Source organism: Oncorhynchus masou, chromosome 8 (assembly GCF_036934945.1).
Source record: "Oncorhynchus masou masou isolate Uvic2021 chromosome 8, UVic_Omas_1.1, whole genome shotgun sequence".
Lineage (NCBI taxonomy): Eukaryota > Metazoa > Chordata > Actinopteri > Salmoniformes > Salmonidae > Oncorhynchus > Oncorhynchus masou.
Window position 1 is genome coordinate 45,646,817 of NC_088219.1, and position 21,796 is coordinate 45,668,612.

The following is a 21,796-nucleotide window of genomic DNA, read 5'->3' on the forward strand; positions in this document are numbered from 1 at the left end:
GAAAACTACTAAAGACTACACTCGTATGTTATATTATTTGTTCTTGAGCAATATGATTGGCCGTTCATTTAAGTACCACACGCTCCCGCAAGTCATAACTTCTCGAGCAGTACATGAGTTGATGCCTTCGCACAGGACACGCAAGTTGTTCAGAGCAAAAAGAAGTACCCATCAATCTACTCGCTGATCCCATTTATTTTAGGGAAAGTGATTTCCAAAAGTAAACTTTCAATAATGAACAGACTAGCAATATATTGGCTACTGTTGATAATCTACAAAAAGACACCGAGAGTTCATATTGACTAGCCTACTGTAGCCATGTTGATATCTATTTTGGAATGCCTGTCTTAAAAGGGTCAGCATCCCATTTTCAAATCTTCTGACAATGACATACTTTAGAAACAATGCAATTAATACAATGCAATTCTAAAGAATAGAGTAATGTCTTGCTTTGCTAAATTATATTACACAGATTTTTTATACATATTATAATAACCAAAAGTAGCCTATTAATAGCTAAATACATAGAGAAAGCATGCCAACATATGAACCCAATGCATTTAAGAACTACACAATGTCCGGGCCAGTAGAAAATCTGTTCTGGCCAGTAGATTTTTGGCCAACTAGCCCAAGCGGGCTGATGTGTGCAAGCTTGACTAGATTTATAAAAAGGAACTGATTGAATAAAGTTGATCTCATATATCCATTCATTCATAAATCATACAACGCAATTATATGTCCGTGGCATCGCATCCGGACAAGTAAACTAAAGAGCTCATTTTTATTTTCAACATGAAGTACATAAGAAACTTGCCAGACAGTGACATATTAAAGTGAGTGACTCGTCCGTAGCCTAGCAAATTACATCGTTAAGAGCTGTTCATTTAGCTCCCTAATATGCTTACGGGTTTCTTTTTAGCAATTATCTGCAGATAATATTATGAAAACATTCTATGAAGATGGTCAATCCACCGCAGGAATAGTAGTTAAGCAAGTGGACAGACAGCCTCACTTCGGTTCAAAATATGATAAAAGAAAACAGATTGAATTGTTTTAAAAGCTAATCATATTTACATGGCTGTCAGGACCCGGTTACGAACCTGGGTCTCCGGAGTGAGAAACAGTCACTTAACCAACTGAGCCACGAATAGTCAGCAGAACCCAGAAGATGAGGCAGACACAGCAGTACTTAAGACGGTGTATTTAATAAAGTAAAAAGGAGAAGTCCTTAAATACAAAAATGGCAAATCCAAAAGGTGGTAGGAATAGCACAAAAAAGCCTCAAGAGACACTCAAAAACAAAATTCCACAAGAGCATCCACCGGAATCGACAAGAAAACACAGAACACTAGGGCTGGGTGCTAACATACAAACACAGAGCACAGAACTGAGGGAAACTAAGGGTTTAAATACAATCAGGGGAAACGAGGTACAGGTGCAAATAATAATGGGGAACAAGGGAAAAAACATAAGGTCAAAAAGCACAATGGGGGCATCTAGTGACCAAAACCCGGAACAACCCTGGCCAAATCCTGACACATGGCATCATTAAAGATATTGATATATGTCTACTGATTTAATCAAAGTGTTGACAATGTAGTAGTCAACTGCTGCTTTCTGTGTAGTAAAGCCCATGTTTAACACCTGCTTCGTTCTTCAATCCTACCTGCATTGCAGAAAGCTGAGAAAATGCCTCTTAAATAATCTTGTACAACAGCGGATGAAACTAACACTGTAAAAGTGTGAATACGTGATCAGTTTCATGTCCTGATAGTTGAAAATACATTCCAGCATTAGAATCTACCAGAGGCCACCAAAATAGAGCTTATTCGCCGGGGACCGGTCTAGCTACTTTTTCTATTTGGCTGGCTACTCCATGGGCTTGTGGAAATCACTGGCATGGTGGCCTACTGGTCAGATTTGCGGGCAATTGCTCAACTGCGCTGTCCATTGTGCTGTTTCTGCACTATCCTAGGCCTGTTTGTTTAGCACAGAATCTGATATTCCCTGTGACAGTCACCACAATAAGCGGGTTATCATGGAGTAAAAATTCTATCCTGGTGGAGTTGCCCGCCGCCTCCTTCAAATACACAGCTATCTCTGGAGTTGCAGCAGCCTTGTTTTCTGGGAAGACTGCTGCAACCAGGGCCTCTGCTTCCTCCACATACACACAATACATATAGCAGAAAACTCAGAGCGACTTACAATCCCCGTATTTAACTAAAGGCAAAACGACCACATACCACAACAAAATCTTCAACACACACAAACAATTTAAATTCATATTTTATTATTGTGGATAGGATAAACCCTGTGTGTGTGTGTGTGTGTGTGTGTGTGTGTGTGTGTGTGTGTGTGTGTGTGTGTGTGTGTGTGTGTGTGTGTGTGTGTGTGTGTGTGTGTGTGTGTGTGTGTATTCTTTCTATGCTGAAGAGCTAGAAATAAGGCAAACTCCCTGTCTCAATGTGCATTATCCAAGGAACCTGTGTGCTTCTCAGTTATGCAAAAAACACTGAAGACGAAGGTAGTCTTTATATTATATTTCTTTCTCTGTGTGTGTCTGTGTCCGTGTGTGTCTGTGTCCGTGTGTGTCTGTGTCCGTGTGTGTCTGTGTCCGTGTGTGTGTGCACTTACCTGGTCGAGTTTGGAGTACCAGGCACAATAGGCCTTGTCGCCTAAGCGAGAGAGCTGGTCTGCAGGAGGGGTCACGTCTATCGAGCGGTCCAGAGTCTCCAACAAAGCCAGAAGCTTCTCTATGGGTTGAAATGAGAACATAAACACATAAAACCCCAAAACAAACCCTCCTAACATTTAACTGTTTTTCTTTGGGTATGTTTGATTCTTATTAGCACTTCAGCAATTTTTCCAAGAAGGATGGGCAATTATTATTGGGGTGACATGCAAAGTTAGTGGAGACCTATCCAAAAAGACTTAAAGCTGTAATCGCTGCCTAAGGTGCTTTCACCATGTATTGACACCAGTCTTGGCCAAGAAATGTGAAAAGAACACAAAGCGTGTGAATACTTTTCCAAAACTCAAACGGTTGTTTGCTCACCAACAACAGCCAAAGGCATTGTGGCTTAATATGATCCCATTCTCCCCATTTCTCCCTCTGTCAACCTGATGATGGAAAGAACACAATTATGGGACCCTTTATAGAGGGGGGCATTGCCCATCTTCACACTGATTGATAGACAGCTTCGCTATGGCTGCAGATGCCCTTCCCCTCCCAAACAACTCAATAACTCACGAGAAGGCGGCACAATAGTAGTGTGTGTGTTCTTCCCCGTTAACTCATTTGTTCAGCATCAGAATGAATCCTATGTAATCAGTGTACGCCTTCACAGACACAGAGAGAAACATAGAGAGACCATGGCAGGTCAGTACTCTGGAGGACCTGAGAGATTGCAATGCTGCCACAGATTTCCCGTAGCATTTGTTTATTCGGTTGGGATAATAAAGACTTATCTACATGAACATAAACTGAGGCATGCTGATTATCTGGGTTGCGTTCTTTAGGGTATGCAAAGGAAGACATGGTAAACATTTTGCGATGGAAAACTTAAAAGGGGGTGTCTTACTGGACAAGGGAGTCCCTGTAGTGGGTCTCCAAGACCCTAGCAGTAGACCTAAGCCCTAGGGGCTATAGGGGTTAAGAATTGAGCCTATAGACACATCATAGGTGTGGAGTAGCTGGGAACATTTTCACTTCCGGTAATCAGAAACCATGCTGATCTCCTTTTTGGGCACCATGAAGGTCTGATCGACAGGGATATGTGGTGTATCATCTTCAGGGGAGGAGCCTGAAGAGTAGATGTTGAGACTAGTCAAGTCTTGTCAAGGCATGTCATCTGTGTTCCAATAGCTAGAGTTTCCTTTCCCTTAACCATAGGGTCAGATTACCATATCCCCACTCCTAACTTTAACCGTTACAGGGTTTTAAAACGAACTGATCCTGTATCAACTTCTGCTCCTACTTCTAATGCTGCACTATGTTAGACTCGTGATTCCAAGAAAGATAATTAAATGCTGTCCGTGTCAGCCTAGAGAGAAAAAAAGAAAGGAAATAATCATTGTGTCTGCATGATCCCTCTAAAATACAGTACCAGTCCAAAGTTTGGACACACATACTCATTACAGGTTTTTCTGAATTTTTTTACTGTTTTCTACATTGTATAACAATATTGAAGACATCAAAACTATGAAATAACACATATGGAATCATGTAGTAACCCAAAAAGTGTTAAACAAATCAAAATATATTTTATATTTGAGATTCTTCAAAGTAGCCACCCTTTGCCTTGATGAGAGCTTTGCACACTCTCTTCCCCCTGGACAAAAGGAACACCTATGATAGAATGCTATTCATTGAATGGAGCTCAGCGTTCAAAACCACAGTGCCCTCAAAGCTAATCACTAATCGAAAGACCCTGGGACTAAACACCTCCCTCTGCAACTGGACTTCCTGACAGGCCGCCCGTAGATGGTAAGGGTAGGTAACAACACATTCGCCACGCTGATCCTCAACACGGGGGCCCCTCAGGGGTGGTGGCTCAGTCCCCTCCTGTACTCCCTGTTCACCCATGACTGCATGGCCAGGAATGACTCCAACACCATCATTAAGTTCGCTGACAGCACAACAGTGGTAGGCCTGATCACCGACAACAATGAGACAGCCTATATGGAGGAGGTCAGAGACCTGGCCGTGTGGTGCCAGGTTAACAACCTCTCCCTCAACATGATCAAGATAAAGGAGATGATTGTTACTACAGGAAAAGGAGGACCGAGCACATCCCATTCTCATTGACGGGGCTGTAGTGGAGCAGGTTGAGAGCTTCAAGCTCCTTAGTGTCCGCATCACCAACAAGCTATAATGGTCCAAACATCAAAACAGTCGTGAAGAGGGCACAACACAGCCTATTCCCTCTCGGGAGACTGAACAAATTTGGCATGGGTCCTCAGATCCAAAGTTCTACAGCTGCAACATCGAGAGCATCCTGACTGGTTGCATCACTGCCTGGTACGGCAACTGCTCGGCCTCCGACCGCAAGGCACTACAGAGGGTAGTGCACATGGCCCAGTACATCCCTGGGGCCAAGCTTCCTGCCATCCAGGACCTCCTGCCACTGGGGCCCTAATAATAGTCAAAGACTCCAGCCACCCTAGTCATAGACTGTTCTCTCTGGTAGCGGCAAGCGCTACTGGAGCGCCAAGTTAATCAAATGGCTACCCGGACTATTTTCATTCCCCTCCCCCCTCTTTTACGCTGCTACTACTCTCTGTTTATTGTCTATGCATAGTTACTTTACCTCTATGTACATATTACCTCAATTACCTCGACTAACCTGTGCCCCAAACATTGACTCTGTACGGGTACCCAATGTATATAGCCTTGCTATTGTTATTTTTCTTATTTTTTATTTAACACTTATTTTTCTTAAAACTGCATTGTTGTTTAAGGGCTTGTAAGTAAGCATTTCACTCTAAGGTCTACACCTGTTGTATTCAGTGCATTTGACAAATAAAATTAGATTTGGTTTCTCAAACCCCCAGCCTTATCTGCTTGGACTGCTTCGCAAGCATTCAGGGACGTTTCACAATGTTGCGTCTCTGGGTTTAGAAACTCTGTGGTGAGGTTTTGATGACATCACCTTTCAACTTTCTTCTTCTTTGGCAGACTAGATGCTATCTTGCTTATTGCTGCCTTTCGCTGGTCAGAGTGAGAATTAGACTTTTATATATCTACTATAATATCCAAAAGGATGAGGCAAAGGGTTTACTCCGCCCAAAATCTGTCCACGTTAAGCAGATGATTAAATATTAAACAAAATCAAAACACCGGTCTCAACATCAATAGTGAAGAGGCGACTCCGGGATGCTGGCCTTCTAGGCAGAGTTGCAAAGAAAAAGACATATCTCAGACTGGCCAATAAAAATAAAAGATTTAGATTTGCAAAAGAACACAGACACTGGACAGAGGAACTCTGCCTAGAAGGCCAGCATCCCGGAATCGCCCCTTCACTGTTGATGTTGAGACTGGTGTTTTGCGGGTACTATTTAATGAGGCTGCCAGTTGAGGACTTATGAGGCGTGTGCACCGGGGCCTCCCACTCCTTTTTCTATTCTGGTTAGGGCCAGTTTGCGCTGTTCTGTGAAGGGAGTGGTACACAGCATTGTATGAGGTCTTCAGTTTCTTGACAATTTCTCGCATGGAATAACCTTAATTTCTCAGAACAAGAATAGACTGACGAGTTTCAGAAGAAAGTTCTTTGTTTCTGGCCATTTTGAGCTTGTATTCGAACCCACAAATTCTCCAGATACTCAACTAGTCTAAAGAAGGCCAGTTGTATTGCTTCTTTAATCAGAACAAACAGTTTTCAGCTGTGCTAACATAATTGCAAAAGGGTTTTCCAATGATCAATTAGCATTTTAAATGATAAACTTGGATTAGCTAACACAACGTGCCATTGGAATACAGGAGTGATAGTTGCTGATAATGGGCCTCTACGCCTATGTAGATATTTCATAAAAAATCAGCAGTTTCCAGCTACAATAGTCATTTACCACATTAACAATGTCAACGCTGTATTTCTGATCAATTTGCTTTTCTTTCAAAAACAAGGACATTTCTACGTGACCCCAAACTTTTGAACGGTAGTGTACATCACACACACACAACACATAGACCCTGTATGTATTTTGCCCTTCTTGAAGTAGTCTGTTTCCCATGTTTACAGTTTATAATTGCAGAGGACGGGTCATGTGGTCTTAAGTATGAGCACGGCTCCTGCCGAAGGCCCGCCCATGTCCTTGATTTACCACGTTGTCAAGTACATGTAAGGGTCATCTCATTCATTTACACAACACTGTTTCTTCAATCACTCGCTCCTCCCTGCTGGCTGTGCATAGGGCAGGAACAAAGGAACTCAACTTGTAAAATAATTTATTGACCTCAATGGAAGATTTGTGGAAAATGTTGATCTACTATGCCGGTAGAATTCACCCCTTAATGTGTAAAATGGCGGTTGAAACCCATGCCCTGATGGTTTCCTGCCATGTTCCTAACAGGAAGAAGTCTGAGATGGTGCTTACCGCATGGCGGTCCCCCCGTCCATGCCCCAGATGCTACGCTTCAACATCAAGCCCAAGATCAAGAAGGACATAGAGAAGGCTAAGTTTAAGCAGAACATCAACATGTTAGAGTGTAGATATACAGATTAACTATCTTAATTTGAAAATAATCCTGCAGCAACAGGAAATGGAAATTCTTATGCTGTTTATAATACAATTTTTCGTCAGATCAATTTTTTAAGTGGTAATTACAAACTTCAGAAGCCTTTTCATACCTTGAATACACTACAATTTGAAAATTAGGATAGTGGATCTGTACAGTACATATCTGTACAGTTGAAGTCGGAAGTTTAAATACACCTTAGCCAAATACATTTAAACTCAGTTTTTCACAATTCCTGACATTAAATCCTAGTAAAAATTCCCTGTCGTAGGTCAGTTAGGATCACCACTTTATTTTAAGAATGTGAAATGTCAGAATAATAGAAGAAAATTATTTCTTTCAGCTGTAATTTCTTCAATCACATTTCCAGTGGGTCAGAAGTTTACATACACTCAATTAGAATTTGGTAGCATTGTTTTTAAATTGTTTAACTTGGGTCAAACGTTTCAGGTAGCCTTCCACAAGTTTCCCACAATAAGTTGTTTTTTTGGCCCATTCCTCCTGACAGAGCTGGTGTAACTGAGTTAGGTTTGTAGGCCTTCTTGCTCGCACACGCTTTTTCAGTTCTGTTCACAAATGTTCTATAGAATTGAGGTCAGGGCTTTATGATGGCCACTCCAATACCTTGACTTTATCCTTAAGCCATTTTGCCACAACTTTGGAAGTATGCTTTGGGTCATTGTCCATGAGATGTTACTTCAATATATCCACATAATTTCCCTACCTCATGATGCCATCTATTTTGTGAAGTGCACCAGTCCCTCCTGCAGCAAAGCACCCCCACAACATGATACTGCGACCCCCGTGCTTCACGGTTGGGAAAATGTTCTTCGGCTTGCAAGCCACCCCCTTTTTCTTCCAAGCATAACGATGGTCATTATTGCCAAACAGTTCTATTTTTGTCTCATCAGACCAGAGGACATTTAACCAAAAAGTACAATCTTTGTCCCCATGTGCAGTTGCAAACCATAGTCTGGCTTTTTTATGGCAGTTTTGGAGCAGTGGTTTCTTCCTTGCTGAGCGGACTTTCAGGTTATGACGATATAGGACTCGTTTTACTGTGGAAAAAAAATACTTTTGTACCTGTTTCCTCCAGCATCTTCACAAGGTCCTTTGCTGTTGTTCTGGGATTGATTTGCACATTTCGCACCAAAGTACGTTAATCTATATGAGACAGAACGCGTCTTCTTCCTGAGCGGTATGACTATTGTTTGTACAGATGAACGTGGTACCTTCAGGCATTTGGACATTGCTCCCAAGGATGAACCAGACTTGTGGACGTCTAACAATTTTTTTCTGAGGTCTTGACTGATTTCTTTTGATTTTCCCATGATGTCAAGCAAAGAGGCACTGACATTTTATGTAATTTTTCAAGCTGCTTAAAGGCAGAGTCAACTTAGTGTATGTAAACTTCTGATCCACTGGAATTGTGAAACAGTGAATTATAAGTGAAATAATCTATCTGTAAACAATTGTTGGAAAAAGTACTTGTCATGCACAAAGTAGATGTCCTAACCGACTTGCCAGAACTATAGTTTGTTAACAAGACATTTGTGGAGTGGTTGAAAAAAAGAGTTTTAATGACTCCAACTGTCCAACTCACCTAGGTTATTTCTGTTTTCTTTATTATTTTTGTTAGGTCAGGGTGTGACTAGGGTGGGTATGTTAATTTTTTCTTGTCTAGGGGTTTAGTATATCTAGGAGTTTTGTAAGTCGAGGTTTATTGTATGTCTATCGTGGCCTGAACTGGTTCCCAATCAGAGGCAGCTGTTTATCGTTGTCTCTGATTGGGGACCATATTTAGGTAGCCATATGCCCTTGGGTATTTTATGGGTTTTTGTCTATGTGTAGTTGCCTGTCAGCAGTCTTTATATAGCTTCACATTCGTTTTGTTATTTTGATAGTTTGTTCAGTGTCTTTAATAAAAGGAGTATGTACGCCTACCAAGCTGCGCCTTGGTCTCCTCCTTACGACGGACGTGACACCAACCTAAGTGTATGTAAACTTCTGACTTCAACTGTATGTTCTAGTTTTATTTCTATGTTCGAGCTACATGCGACACACTGTACAGTATACGTAGGATCTTAATTTGAACTAGCTGTTTTTAAACCTCAAATATACGACAAGTTTTACATTTCCTGCAACAGGTTGATCAATTGAAAACCTACATCTGTAGCAGTGGTGGGCATCTGTATTGGTCATGGCGAGCTACAGGGTGTTCCAGGCTTTTGTTCCAGCCTGTGCTAATATACCTGAATCAACTAGTCTTATTTTCAAGACCTTGATGAAATATTAAACAGGCCTATGTACACTTGTGAAAAATAGTTGTAATCAATTATGAATTCATATAATTGTATAGTCCTACCCTCAAATTGTCTTCATTTTGCCATTTACTCTCCAGAATGATGCATGACCTGGATGTCAGTCATTGTCTACTCCCACTTTGGTAAGAAGGTCCCTAAGACTCACAAGATAAGCCCTTCTTCCAGATGGGATTACAGTTGGCCTACCACAGGTGAGTATACACACCATGCTAATTACATTTTGAGTGCTTATTTCAATGACTGCTAAAAGCTATGTCATGCCTGCATTATTTTTAAATGACCAGTTGAGGGCACCAGATAGCAAAATATTCCCCAACCTACCTTCACTCCAACTGTAGACTGTACCATGCCTGGAATTTCATGATTTTAGGGGAAAGGCCGTTTGGCCAAGAGATGCCCTGGCAGATTGGGCACCAAGGCCACAAACCAAAATAGCCGATTAAATTCATTAGAAAAACAAAAAATCACTAGCTATGCTATGCTGTTAAGAAAAACACCTACTCATTCAAGGGTTTTTCTTTATTTTTTACTATTTTCTACATTGTAAAATAATGGTGAAGACATCAACACTTTGAAATAAAACATATGGAATCATGTAGTAACCAATAAAGTGTTAAACAAATCAAAATATACTTTACATTTTAGATGATTCAAATAGCCACCCTTTGCCTTGATGTCAGCTTTGCATTCTCTCAACAAGCTTCATGAGGTAGTCACCTGGAATGCATTTCAATTAACAGGTGTACCTTTAAGATGGCTGAGTTATTGATAAATCAGGATAACCGATTGTACGTGCCCATTTATTAAATCCTTTGTAAATCCAATACAAAATGACTTATCACAATGGCCACCTGTTGGCTCTAGTGGGCATTAAGCTACAGTGTATTCAGACTTCAGTCTATTTCCACAATTTGTTACATTACAGCCTTATTCTAAAATGTATTAAGTATTTTTTTCCCTCATCAATCTACATACTATATGCATAATGACAAAGCAAGAAAAGGTGTGTGTCAAGTTCAACTGTATTTAAATGTGAAGTTTACACACACTCAGGAGGGAGTCATTAAAACTAGTTTTTCAACCACTTCACAAATTTCTTGTTAACAAACTATAGGTTTGGCAAGTCAGTTTGGACATCTACTTTGTGCATGACACAAGTCATTTTTCCAAAAATTATTTACAGACACATTATTTCACGTATTATTCACTATCACAATTTCAGTGGGTCAGAAGTTAACATGCACTAAGTTGCCTGTTCCTTTAAACAGCTTGGAAAATTCCACAATGTCATGGCTTTAGAAGCTTCTGATTGACATCATTTGAGTCAATTGGAGGTGTACCTGTGGATGTATTTCAATGTCTACCTTCAAACTCAATGCCTCTTTGCTTGACATCATGGGAAAATCAAAAGAAATCATCCAAGACCTCAGAAAATAAATATGTAGAACTCCAAGTATGGTTCATCCTTGGGAGCAATTTCAAATGCCTGAAGGTACCACGTTCATCTGTACGAATAATAGTATGTGAGTATAAACTCCATGGGAACACACAACCGTCATACCGCTCAGGAAGGAGATGTGTTCTGTCTCTTCGAGATGAATGTACTTTGGTGCGAAAAGTGCAAATCAATCCCAGAAACACCGCAAAGGACCTTGTGAAGATGCTGGAGGAAACGGGTACAGAAGTATTTATATCCACAGTAAAACGAGTCCAATATCGACATAACTTGAAAGGCCACTCAGCAAGGAAGAAGCCACTGCTCCAAAACCGCCATTAAAAAGCCAGACTAATGGTTTGCAATTACACATGGGGACAGAGATCGTACTTTTTGGGGTTATGTCCTCTGGTCTGATGAAGCAAAAATAGAACCGTTTGGTCATACTGACCATTTATGTTTGGAGGAAAAAGGGGAGGCTTGCAAGCCGAAGAACACCATCCCAACCGTGAAGCACAGGGGTGGCATCCTCATGTTGTGGAGGTGCTTTGCTGCAGGAGTGACTGGTGCACTTCACAAAATAGATGGCATCATGAGGTGAGAAATTATGTGGATATTGAAGCAACATTGCAAGACATCAGTCAGGAAGTTAAAGCTTGGTCGCAAATGGGTCTTCCAAATGAACAATGACCCCAATCATATTTCCAATGTTTCAAAATGGCTTAAGGGCAACAATCGATGCCAAAGATTATTCTAACGTATTGACTCAGAGGTGTGACTACTTATTTAAATGAGATTTAAATTTCAATAGATTTGCAAAAATGTCTAAACATGTTTCATGATTCAGGAAACTAGGTGTTTGTCGCAAGCTACGACTTCACAAAGCCGTTTGAATGTAATTTAAAAAAAATCAAATGCGTTTTTTCATTTGCCTTAATTTAACAAACGTGTGTGCCATCTGTAAATACGAATAAAATTCTTAAATTACGAGCCTTGTTAGTTAAGCCACAGAAAAAGATGGCAACCCTCCAACGAGCCATGATTGGCTGAGATAATGAGTGGGCTGGACATGCCGATAGAGGAGTTCGGTAATTGTTGCTCTCCACTTTCTGGAGGATTAAGTTTTGAAATCAGTGGAATTAGTGTATGAGAAGCGGGAGAAAATCCAGAGGCAGGTGTTATCTTCAAACTAAGGGCAACTGTGGCATGGCATTCATGGCAGGGAGACACGTCCATCATGCATGATTATAGTCTAGTGTTAGCTAGCTACATTTTCCAGATATTACGTGTTTCTAATTTTGACAAAGTTGCTTAATTTCAATTTAAAGTGGACTGTTAGCTAGCTAGCTTAACGTTAGCTGACTGGCTCCCTAGCTGACATTATTATTTGTTTCCCAGGTCCGTTTGCTTTTCTAGTTAGAGCCTAATAACTAGCTTAAAATAACCTGGTTTGGTAGCTCCAAGCATATTCATGCAGGGTAGTAATATGATTTGGCAATGTTTTCATTGTTGTTTAACTAGCTAATGTTAACTGGCTGGCTCGTTAGCTACCGTGACGTGTGTGTGCTCTTACACTTTGTTTACCTAGCTAGCTACATGTCTTAAGCTAAAGTGTACAACAACCATTGAATATGGCCGGTGTCAGTAAAAGTCTGCAAAAAAAATCACAATTAAATTGTTGTCGTCAGAGCTGGTTAGGCTGTTCATGTTATCCATATGTAAACAAATCATTAGCCAGAGTGTCAAGTGTGCGCTCTGAATGCTCCGAGAGCGAAACGGCATGGGTGGGGCTAAATCTTAAGAGGGTGTGAACGATGCTGATGTTGTAGACAAAGAAGAGCTCTTCACGAGATACCAAAACATTCAAAGGCCATTTTCTCAAAACTGAGTTTAAAAGTTTACCAACTTTCAATGCAGATTTACTTTCCCATTGTTCCTCAACTGTAGTTTATGATATACCACGATGTAGCTCTGAGTCTCTACTTTTATTGAATGTAAAAAAAACACCATTTCAAAGTTTGCTACATAAGACCGAATCCAGGTGGTAATTCACAAATCTAATATTCTATATACTTACCCAATCCACGTCATCCCCATTGGGCCTTAAGTCCACAATGAGTTTATATCTGGGCATTCTGAGAAAGTGGCCAAGACATCAGTCAACTTCTCTTGATGTGTTGTGTGACGTTTTGGAAAACATCATTCAGTCCTCACTGTGTATTTTTTCCAGCCAGAAGATGCAGCAGATTTTCCTGCTCCACTGCTGAAAGTATCCTTCCGTCTCATGTCATTCTTGACAACATGCCAACAATCCAAACCATACAATAGAACCGATTTGAAATCGCTGTTGTATAGGTGGATATTTGTTGAGAGGCTACTCTGCTCAGACCTCCAGATGGGATGAGTTGGGCAAATACACAATGAGTTTTGAGATCTTCCAGCTGGGAGAACAGGCTCCACTGATGTGGTTTTGGTCATAATCCAGTTAATGGTAATAAGGATGGCCAAATAGCTCAATTTTAGTTTAATCTAACCAGATGGTGCCCCTTGCTTAGTGGTGTTGCAGCCTCTGTCTTTCAGAATAGGTGTGTATATATATTGAGTTCATGTGACAGATCATGTGTCACTTAGATTGCACACAGGTGGAATTATGTAACTTCTGAAGTTATTCAGTTGTACCAGATCTTATTTAAGGGTTTCATAGTAAAGGGGGTGAATACATATGCATGCACCACTTTTCTGTTTTGAATTTTTTTTGAACAAGTTATTTTTTTCATGTCACTATTTTGTGTATGTCCATTACATGAAATTCAAATAATAATCCATTTCAATTGGAAAAACGCCAAGGGGATGAATACTTTTGCAAGGCACTGTTCCTATTCAGGCGTTGTAAGATCTGGTAACGTCTGAGCAGGGGAACACAACCCAAGACACAGAACTTAATTCTTATCAAGTGGTGTGGTTCTGTTCATGGTACCATGATTCTTATCAAGTGGTGTCCATGGTGCTGATGGAGAGCTCAGTGAAGGTGGTTTGGGGAACTCTCACTCACTTTCTATTCAGGCCAGCTTTCATGCTACTTTTAAAAGGTTCACCTTTTTGAGGCTTGAAAACTTGTAGTGAAAGTCATCAGTGTTACTTACAGCATTCCGTACATTCTTGTATTTAAAAAACACGACATAGTGTTTCAGACCCACAGTCCTTTCAAAATGAAAATGTCTATTGTCTGTATTAGGATGATCAGGATGTTCTTCTTAATATTGAGTTGCACCCTTCAGAACGGCCTCAATTCATCTGGCATGGATTTTAAAGGGTGTCAAAAGCTGTCACGATGTATAATGATAGGAGACAAGCGCAGGAATAAGTAATAGGGTTTTTTATTTTCTCCACCCAAACAAAAGAGCGAGGTGTAAACCTCTAATTTTACGATACCCGTAAAATGTAGCATGGAAGCCGATACAACAGCACAGGTTCTCACAAGACCAATGGACATGGTAACAATAACGAGACAAAGACAATGGGAACAGAGGGCACATATATACACATACTAATCAGGGGGAATGGGAACCAGGGGTGCGTAATGAGACAAGACAGTCTGTGTTTTTGTCATTTATATTTATATATTTTGCTGCAATTCTCATTGTATATATTTATATTTGCCATACGTGTTATAAAAAGTTGTATTTAGCTCGCTAGCTAGATTAGCAGCTCAGCCTGTGGTGTATGATGGTGTTTTCATGTACTTAGTGGTTTGCTGTGCCCTGACAGGTGCGCCAGAGCATATGTGCGCAAGGGCTGATACTGTAACCATTTTTTGTCAACTCTGCAGGTATATTGTAGCATAATTTTATTATGACAATTGCAAATTGTCATTTGTGTTTTATTTTGTACTGTGGTGTATCTGTTGTGGTGTGCTAGGTGCACGGCATGTGTGCACCACAAGACATTTGTGTGGCCTCTCATCTGCCTATCCTCGGGAGAAGTTGCGTGAGCGCATGTGTGCAAGAGCTGCAACACTGCAACCTGTTTTGTCAACTCTGCAGGTGTCAAATAAATCCCCACAAATCGATCCAGTTCTGAGTGACCTTAACGCAGAATTAAGCACGCTACAGGTCCAGCAAGCTTATTGATGGCTAGAAGATGCTTTTCGGCAGTGTCTCGGCCAAAGACAAGTACTAGATCCAGGGTGACGGAAAATAAAATTGGTTCTGCAACGTTGCAAATGCCAAAAACAAGATGTGGAGACTTCAACTTAACTTAGAAGAAATAAGTGTCAATATATTTTGCTGCAACTGTATGTCAACAGAATCAGGCCTTTAGAATTTAATGTTAATTGTCCAACATTATATTTGTCAAACATATCAACAAATACTTTCAAGTTTGGCTATATTTTCTGGTGGCTCATGTCAACATCGGTGTGGAACTACACTTTGACATGTAGGTTAAAATGAAAAGACATTTACATACACTTGCACCACCGATCAAAAGATTTAGAACACCTACTCAGGGTTTTTCTTTATTTTGACTATTTTCTACATTGTTACATTGTAGAATAACAATGAACACATCAACTACGAAATAACATATATGGAATCATGTAGAAACCAAAAAAGTGTTAAACAAATAAAAATGTTTCTTATATTTCAGATTCTTCAAAGTAGCCACCCTTTGCCTTGATTACAGCTTTGAACACTCTTGGCATTCTCTCAACCAGCTTCACCTGGAATTATTTTCCAACAGTCTTGAAGGAGTTCCAAAACATAATGAGGACTTGTTGGCTGCTTTTCCTTCCATCTGCGGTCCGACTCCTCCCAAACCATCTCAAGTTGGTTGGGGATTGTGGAGGCCAGGTCATCTGATGCAGCACTACATCACTCTTATTCTTGGTCAAATAGCCCTTACACAGCATGGAGGTGTGTTGGGTCATAGTCCTGTTGAAAAACAAATGAGTCCCACTTACCCAAAGCAGATGGGATGGCGTATCACTGCAATACACATGCGAAGATAATCCGTTCACCCACACAGCATCTCACAAAGACAAAATCTCCAATTTGGACTCCAGACCAAAGGACAAATTTCCATTGCTTGTGTTACTTGGACCAAGCAAGTCTCTTCTTATTATTTGTCTCCTTTAGTAGTGGTTTCTTTGCAGTAATTAGGACTGATTCACAGTCTCCTCTGAACAGTTGATGTTGATGTGTCTGTTAGTTGAACTCTGTGAAGCATTTATTTGGGCTGCAATTTCTGAGGCTGGTAACTCTAATGAACGTATCCTCTGCAGCAGAAGTAACTGTGTCTTCCAATCCTGTGGCTGTCCTTATGAGAGCCAGTTGCATCATAGCACTTGATCATTTTTGCAACCACTTGATGGACTGTCATTTCTCTTTGCTTATTTGAGCTGTTCTTGCCATAATATGGACTTGGTCTTTTACCAAATATTTATTTATTTTACCTTTATTTAACTAGGCAAGTAAGTTAAGAACAAATTCTTATTTTCAATGACAGCCTAGGAACCGTGGGTTAACTGCCTGTTCAGGGGCAGAACGACAGATTTGTGCCTTGTCAGCTCAGGGGTTTGAACGTGCAACCTTCCGTTTACTAGTCCAACGCTATAACCACTAGGCTACCCTGCCGCTATCTTCTGTATACCCCTCGTACCTTGTCACAACACAACATATTGTCTCAAACGCATTAAGAAGGAAAGAAATTCCACAAATTAACGTTTAATCAATCCCTTAGCTTTTCACAAAATAAGTTAAGAGATGATCATGGGCCTATATACTGGACTTATGGTTTATGAGAATGTTTTTCAAAGGTTTTCAAAAATGTCCAAGATGGAGGAATATCTATTCTGACGGACCTTTTGTGTCCTTGAAATAAATTTGTTCAGCATGAGGAAAAGATATCTACATACAAAGTTTCAAGTTTAAGTGAGACTGCGGCCAATTGCTGCCATTCTTTCTGACCCAGTTACTCATGGCCTGTAGTTTCTGTGTGCCAAGTTAGGGGAAAAAAGTTACCAATCTATGCTTGAGTTTTTTAACCATGTCAAGGAAATCAAATTATTAATTATTGGCATTAACACCTAACCAGTAAAATAAGTATTTATTCCCAAGAATAGGGTTTATCCAGTAGCTGTTCATAACAAATAAGGAGGGGTAGGATGAGGTGGGGTAAGAGGGGGGGATGTGAGAAGAATCCACCCCGAGTCAACTGATCCATGCTATTTTTTTCCTGTCCCCTCCCTTTCTCTCTCTCTCAATAGATTGTTACACTCCCACTCTGACCAGGCTGTCTCGTCAGGCTAATGTTGCTCCCATTACAGACAAAGCATGGGCATCCTGTAGCATACCAACAGCAGAGCAGGGCAACACCAAGGGACTCGCTAACTCCACTAACTCCAGGATGCCAAGACGTGTGTGTGTGTGTGTGTGTCATGGGACACTTGTTTCACCATGGAGTTCGGGAAGGTTAATTTCAATCTCAAAATGTTGCTGCTGACAATGATGATGTTCAAATGGGGTAAGCCTCTCATTGCAAGTGATCGACATGTTACGGGACGGGTGTGATGACTCATAATGCAAAAATGATATGTTGTAGCATTTTTTTAAATTTGGTAGAACATTTTGAATGTGAAGGGAAGGGTCAGCAGGGGTATAAGGTACTACCAGGGTGTAATCCCTTACAGAGGAACAAGTGCGCCACTTGACAATTGTTGTGGGCAGCCATCAATCCCCTTTGCTGTGAAAGCAACAGGTTGCATGGACAGATTTATTGAAGGAAGCGAGTAAACATCTTATTTCCCCAAAACACCTTTCTTCAGTCATTTAATCAGAACTGCCAACAGAAAAAGTTCACATATTTGTTTATATATATCGACAAATGCAGTTGCTTTACTACCAGTATTCTGCATTTAATTAATTCCCAAATATGTATGATATTCAACATCACAAGACACAAATGCTATTTCCCACAGTTATGAAACAGTGTTCTTCTCTTATCACAAATCCACAGTGCCTCTGGTTTTTGACTCTCCGTGGCATTGGTTTGCATGGAACCCTAGTGCTTACTCTTTAACTGACGCCTGTACCTCTAACTGTTTACAGCAAGTGGCCTCAAGAATCACCCCTTGTCTCCTTGTGTTTTGAGAGCTGCTGTTCATTGAGTAGTATAGGAGTGGTTCTCAGGGAGAGGCTTGGCTGTGTTTGGCCTATTTCAAACCACACAGCCACACTTCACCCCCATCTGGGAGGGGAGTCTGAAACAGACAAAGTGGGGGTGGGTAGGTGGCTACATGTTCATTATTGCTCATAACTATGACAACGGGCTCTCAGACTAATTGCCAGGGCATTGTTGGAGGGCCTCAAAATATTCAAATTTTAATCACTTTGAGCAACATTGTTTGTTTTGATGATGTGGGACCCAGTTGAATTAAAATCTTATCTGGAAAGTATTAAAATCAGGAGCTTGATGAAAATGTCATGTTAGTAACACAAAGTTCAAGATAATAGTGATTAGAGTGAAAAGACTTAAGAAATCAATCATTGAAACAAATGCTAAATTGTGCTGCATTTTGCACTGACTCATTGAGGAAAACTGATACTAGCAGAGGAGTTTACTTAATCTATCCCTGTCAATATCCCACTCTTTCCCAGTCCACTTGAGGTGGATCAGAAAATCACCAACAGCAAGAGTGACATCATTGATATACAGTATATACAGAGAAAAGTCGGCCTGAGAATTGAACCCTGTGGCACCCCCCACAGAGGCTGCCAGTGGTCCGGACAACAGGCCCTCCAATTTGACAAACTGAACTCTGTCTGAGAAGTAGTTGGTGAACCAGGTGAGGCAGTCATTTGAGAAGCCAAGGCCGATAAGAATGCAGTGATTGACAGTCGAAAACCTTGGCCAGGTTGATGAAGACTGCTGCACGGAACTGTCTTTCATTGATGGCGGTTATGATATAATTTAGGACCTTGAGCGTGGCTGAGGTGCACACATGACCAGCTTGAAACCAGATTGCATAGTGGAGAAGATACGGTGGGATTCGAAACGATCGGTGGTCTGTTTATTAACTTGGCTTTCGAAGATTTTCGAAAGGCAGGGCAGGATGGATTTAGGTCTATAGCAGTTTGGGTCTAAGGTGTCTCCCCCTTTGAAGAGGGGGATGACCGCGGCAGCTTTCCAATCTTTGGGGGATCTCAGACGATACGAGAGGTTGAATAGGCTAGTAATAGGGGTTGCAACAATTTCTTTGAATAATTTTAGAAAGAGAGGGTCCAGATTGTCTCGCCCAGCTGACTTGTATGGATCCAGATTTGGGTGAAGGAGAATCGGGGGGGGTGGTTATGGGCAAGTTGCTGCATGGGATGCTGAGGTGTTTGCTGGGGTAGGGGTAGCCAGGTGGGAAGCAGGCCAGCTTTGGAAAAATGCTTCTTGAAATGATCGATTAGATTTTTCAGTGGTGACAGTGTTTCCTATCATCAGTGCAGTGGGCAGCTGGGAGGAGGTGCTCTTATTCTCTTAGTTTCCCATAACCTTTTGAAATTAGTGTGACAGGAAGGAAATGTCTGTTTGAAATAGCTAGCCTTAGCTTTCCTGACTGAGTATATTGGTTCCTAACTTCCCTGAAGAGTTGCATATCGCGGGGGCTATTCGATGCTAATGCAGAACGCCACAGGATGTTTGTACTGGTCAAGGGCAGTCATGTCCGGGTTGAACCAAGAGCTATATCTGTTCGTAGTTCTACATTTTTTGAAAGGGGCATGCTTATTTAAGATGGAGAGGAAAGCACTTTTGAAGAGCAACCAGGCATCCTCTACTGATGGGATGAGGACAATATCCTTCCAGGATACCCGGGCGAGGTCTGTTAGAAAGGCCTGCTCTCTGAAGTGTTTTAGGGGGCGTTTGACAGTGATTAGGGGTGGTCGTTTGACCTCTGACCCATTACGCACGCAGGCAATGAGGCAGTGATCGCTGAGATCCTGGTTGAAGACAGCAGATGTGTATTTAGAGGGCAAGTTGGTCAGGGTGATTTTTCTAAGAGGGTGCCTATATTTTTGGATTTAGGGTTGTACCCAGAAGGTTCCATGATAATTTGTGTGAGATTGTAGGATGGCTGGGGTGTTAAGCATGTCGACGTTAAAGGTCACCTAACAGAACGAACTCTGAAGATAAATGGGGGGTGATCAATTCACATATGGTGTCCAGGGCACAGCTGGGGACTGAAGGGGGTCTATAACAAGCGGCAACAGTGAGAGTCTTGTTTCTGGAAAGGTGTATTTTTAAAAGTAGAAGCTCGACTTGTTTGGGCAAGAACCTGGAAAGTATGACAGAACTCTGCAGGCCATCTCTGCAGTAGATTGCAACTCTGTCCCCTTTGGCAGTGCTATCTTGAAATAACATGTTATAGTTAGGGATGGACATTTTCAGGGTTTTGGTGGGCTTCCTAAGCCAGGATTCAGACACGGCAAGGACATCTGGGTTTGGCCGGAGTGTGCTAAAGCAGTGAATGAAGCAATCTTAGGGAGGAGGCTTGTAATGTTAACATGCATGCAAACCAAGGCTTTTACGGTTACAGAAGTCAACAAATGAGTGCCTGGGGAATAGGAGTGGTGCTTAGGGTTGCAGGTTCTGGTTAACATCTACATCACCAGAGAAACAGAGGAGTAGAATAAGATTACAGCTAATGGCTAAAATAACTGGTTGTCTAGTGCATTCGGAACAGAGAGTAAAGGGGGCAGGTTTATGGGCTTGGAAGAATAGATTCAAGGAATAATGTACAGACAAGGGTATGGTAGGATGTGAGTACAGTGGAGGTAAGCCTAGGCATTGAGTGATGATGAGAGCGGTTTTGTCTCTAGATGCACCACTTAAGCCAGGTTTGGTCACCTCATGTATGGGGGGGTGGATAAACAGGGCTAACTAAGGCATATTGAGCAGGGCTGGAGGCTTTACAGTAAAATAAGGCAGAAATGACAAACCAAAACAGCAATAGACAAGGCATATTGACATTAGGGAGAGGCATGTGTAGCAGGGTAATCTAGGGAAAGTTACATAAACAAACAAGCTCACATCTCAAAATCCCTCTTCACGTAAACTGTAGCTCTCATTCTCTGGAACTACCGCCATCATCACCAGAAATGACCAGTCTAGGACCAAAGGGGGTTGGGGGTTTTATTTAGGAGGGGAAGGAGATTACATCTAATTCCCAGTTCCAGACAAAGAGGAGAGTGGTCAGAAATCCCCTCACAGGCTCTAAAAAAATGCCACCATCCAGAGTGCGAATAATAGGGGGGCCAGGGGGGTATCAGACTGTCTGAATGATATATGAGTCCACCCTAAATGATGCTGGAATGATTTTTGGAGTGGACGAACATGCGCAGGTAACCTACTTTTTGAAGTGATTTGTTAGATAATAAGCAATGAGCCAACCCCGCAGAACCCGTGGGCTGCCCCGCCTTGGGAGCTGTGTGGTACGCCATTGGCGACATCTGATACAGGAGGGCTTACTGATGACTTTCTCCACTGTCTGTCTGAACTGAAGGGAAGTGAATAGTTGGCAGAAATGGACAGGAAAAGGGAGGAAAGGGAGGTCTAGCTAGAGGATAGCAGTCGGGTGAAAGATTATCAGAGGATGAAAGGATCCTACTGCATAGGGGAATCCGTAGAGGAGATGAGACAGCAGGAAGAGAAGTAGTTGACTGTTCTTTGTCTTTCGGGGAAGGAGGACAGTAGATAGGTGAAAAGAGAGGAGAGAATAGAAGTTGAGGAAGCACTACTGCCCGGAAACCCTATCGATGA

General features: G+C 41.4%; 2 long non-coding RNA genes across 2 annotated transcripts in view; one reads left to right on the forward strand and one right to left on the reverse strand.

Annotated features, from left to right (window-relative positions):
* Positions 1-2,640: 2,640 nt before the first annotated feature.
* The window catches only part of LOC135544743 (uncharacterized), a 52,453-nt gene continuing 33,297 nt past the window's right edge, over positions 2,641-21,796 (reverse strand). The window contains exon 3 of the long non-coding RNA XR_010456372.1: positions 2,641-2,753. This is a non-coding gene — a long non-coding RNA (uncharacterized LOC135544743). The remainder of the gene's footprint in view (positions 2,754-21,796) is intronic.
* Positions 17,279-21,796, forward strand: part of LOC135544742 (uncharacterized) — a 32,785-nt gene continuing 28,267 nt past the window's right edge. The window contains exon 1 of the long non-coding RNA XR_010456371.1: positions 17,279-17,515. This is a non-coding gene — a long non-coding RNA (uncharacterized LOC135544742). The remainder of the gene's footprint in view (positions 17,516-21,796) is intronic.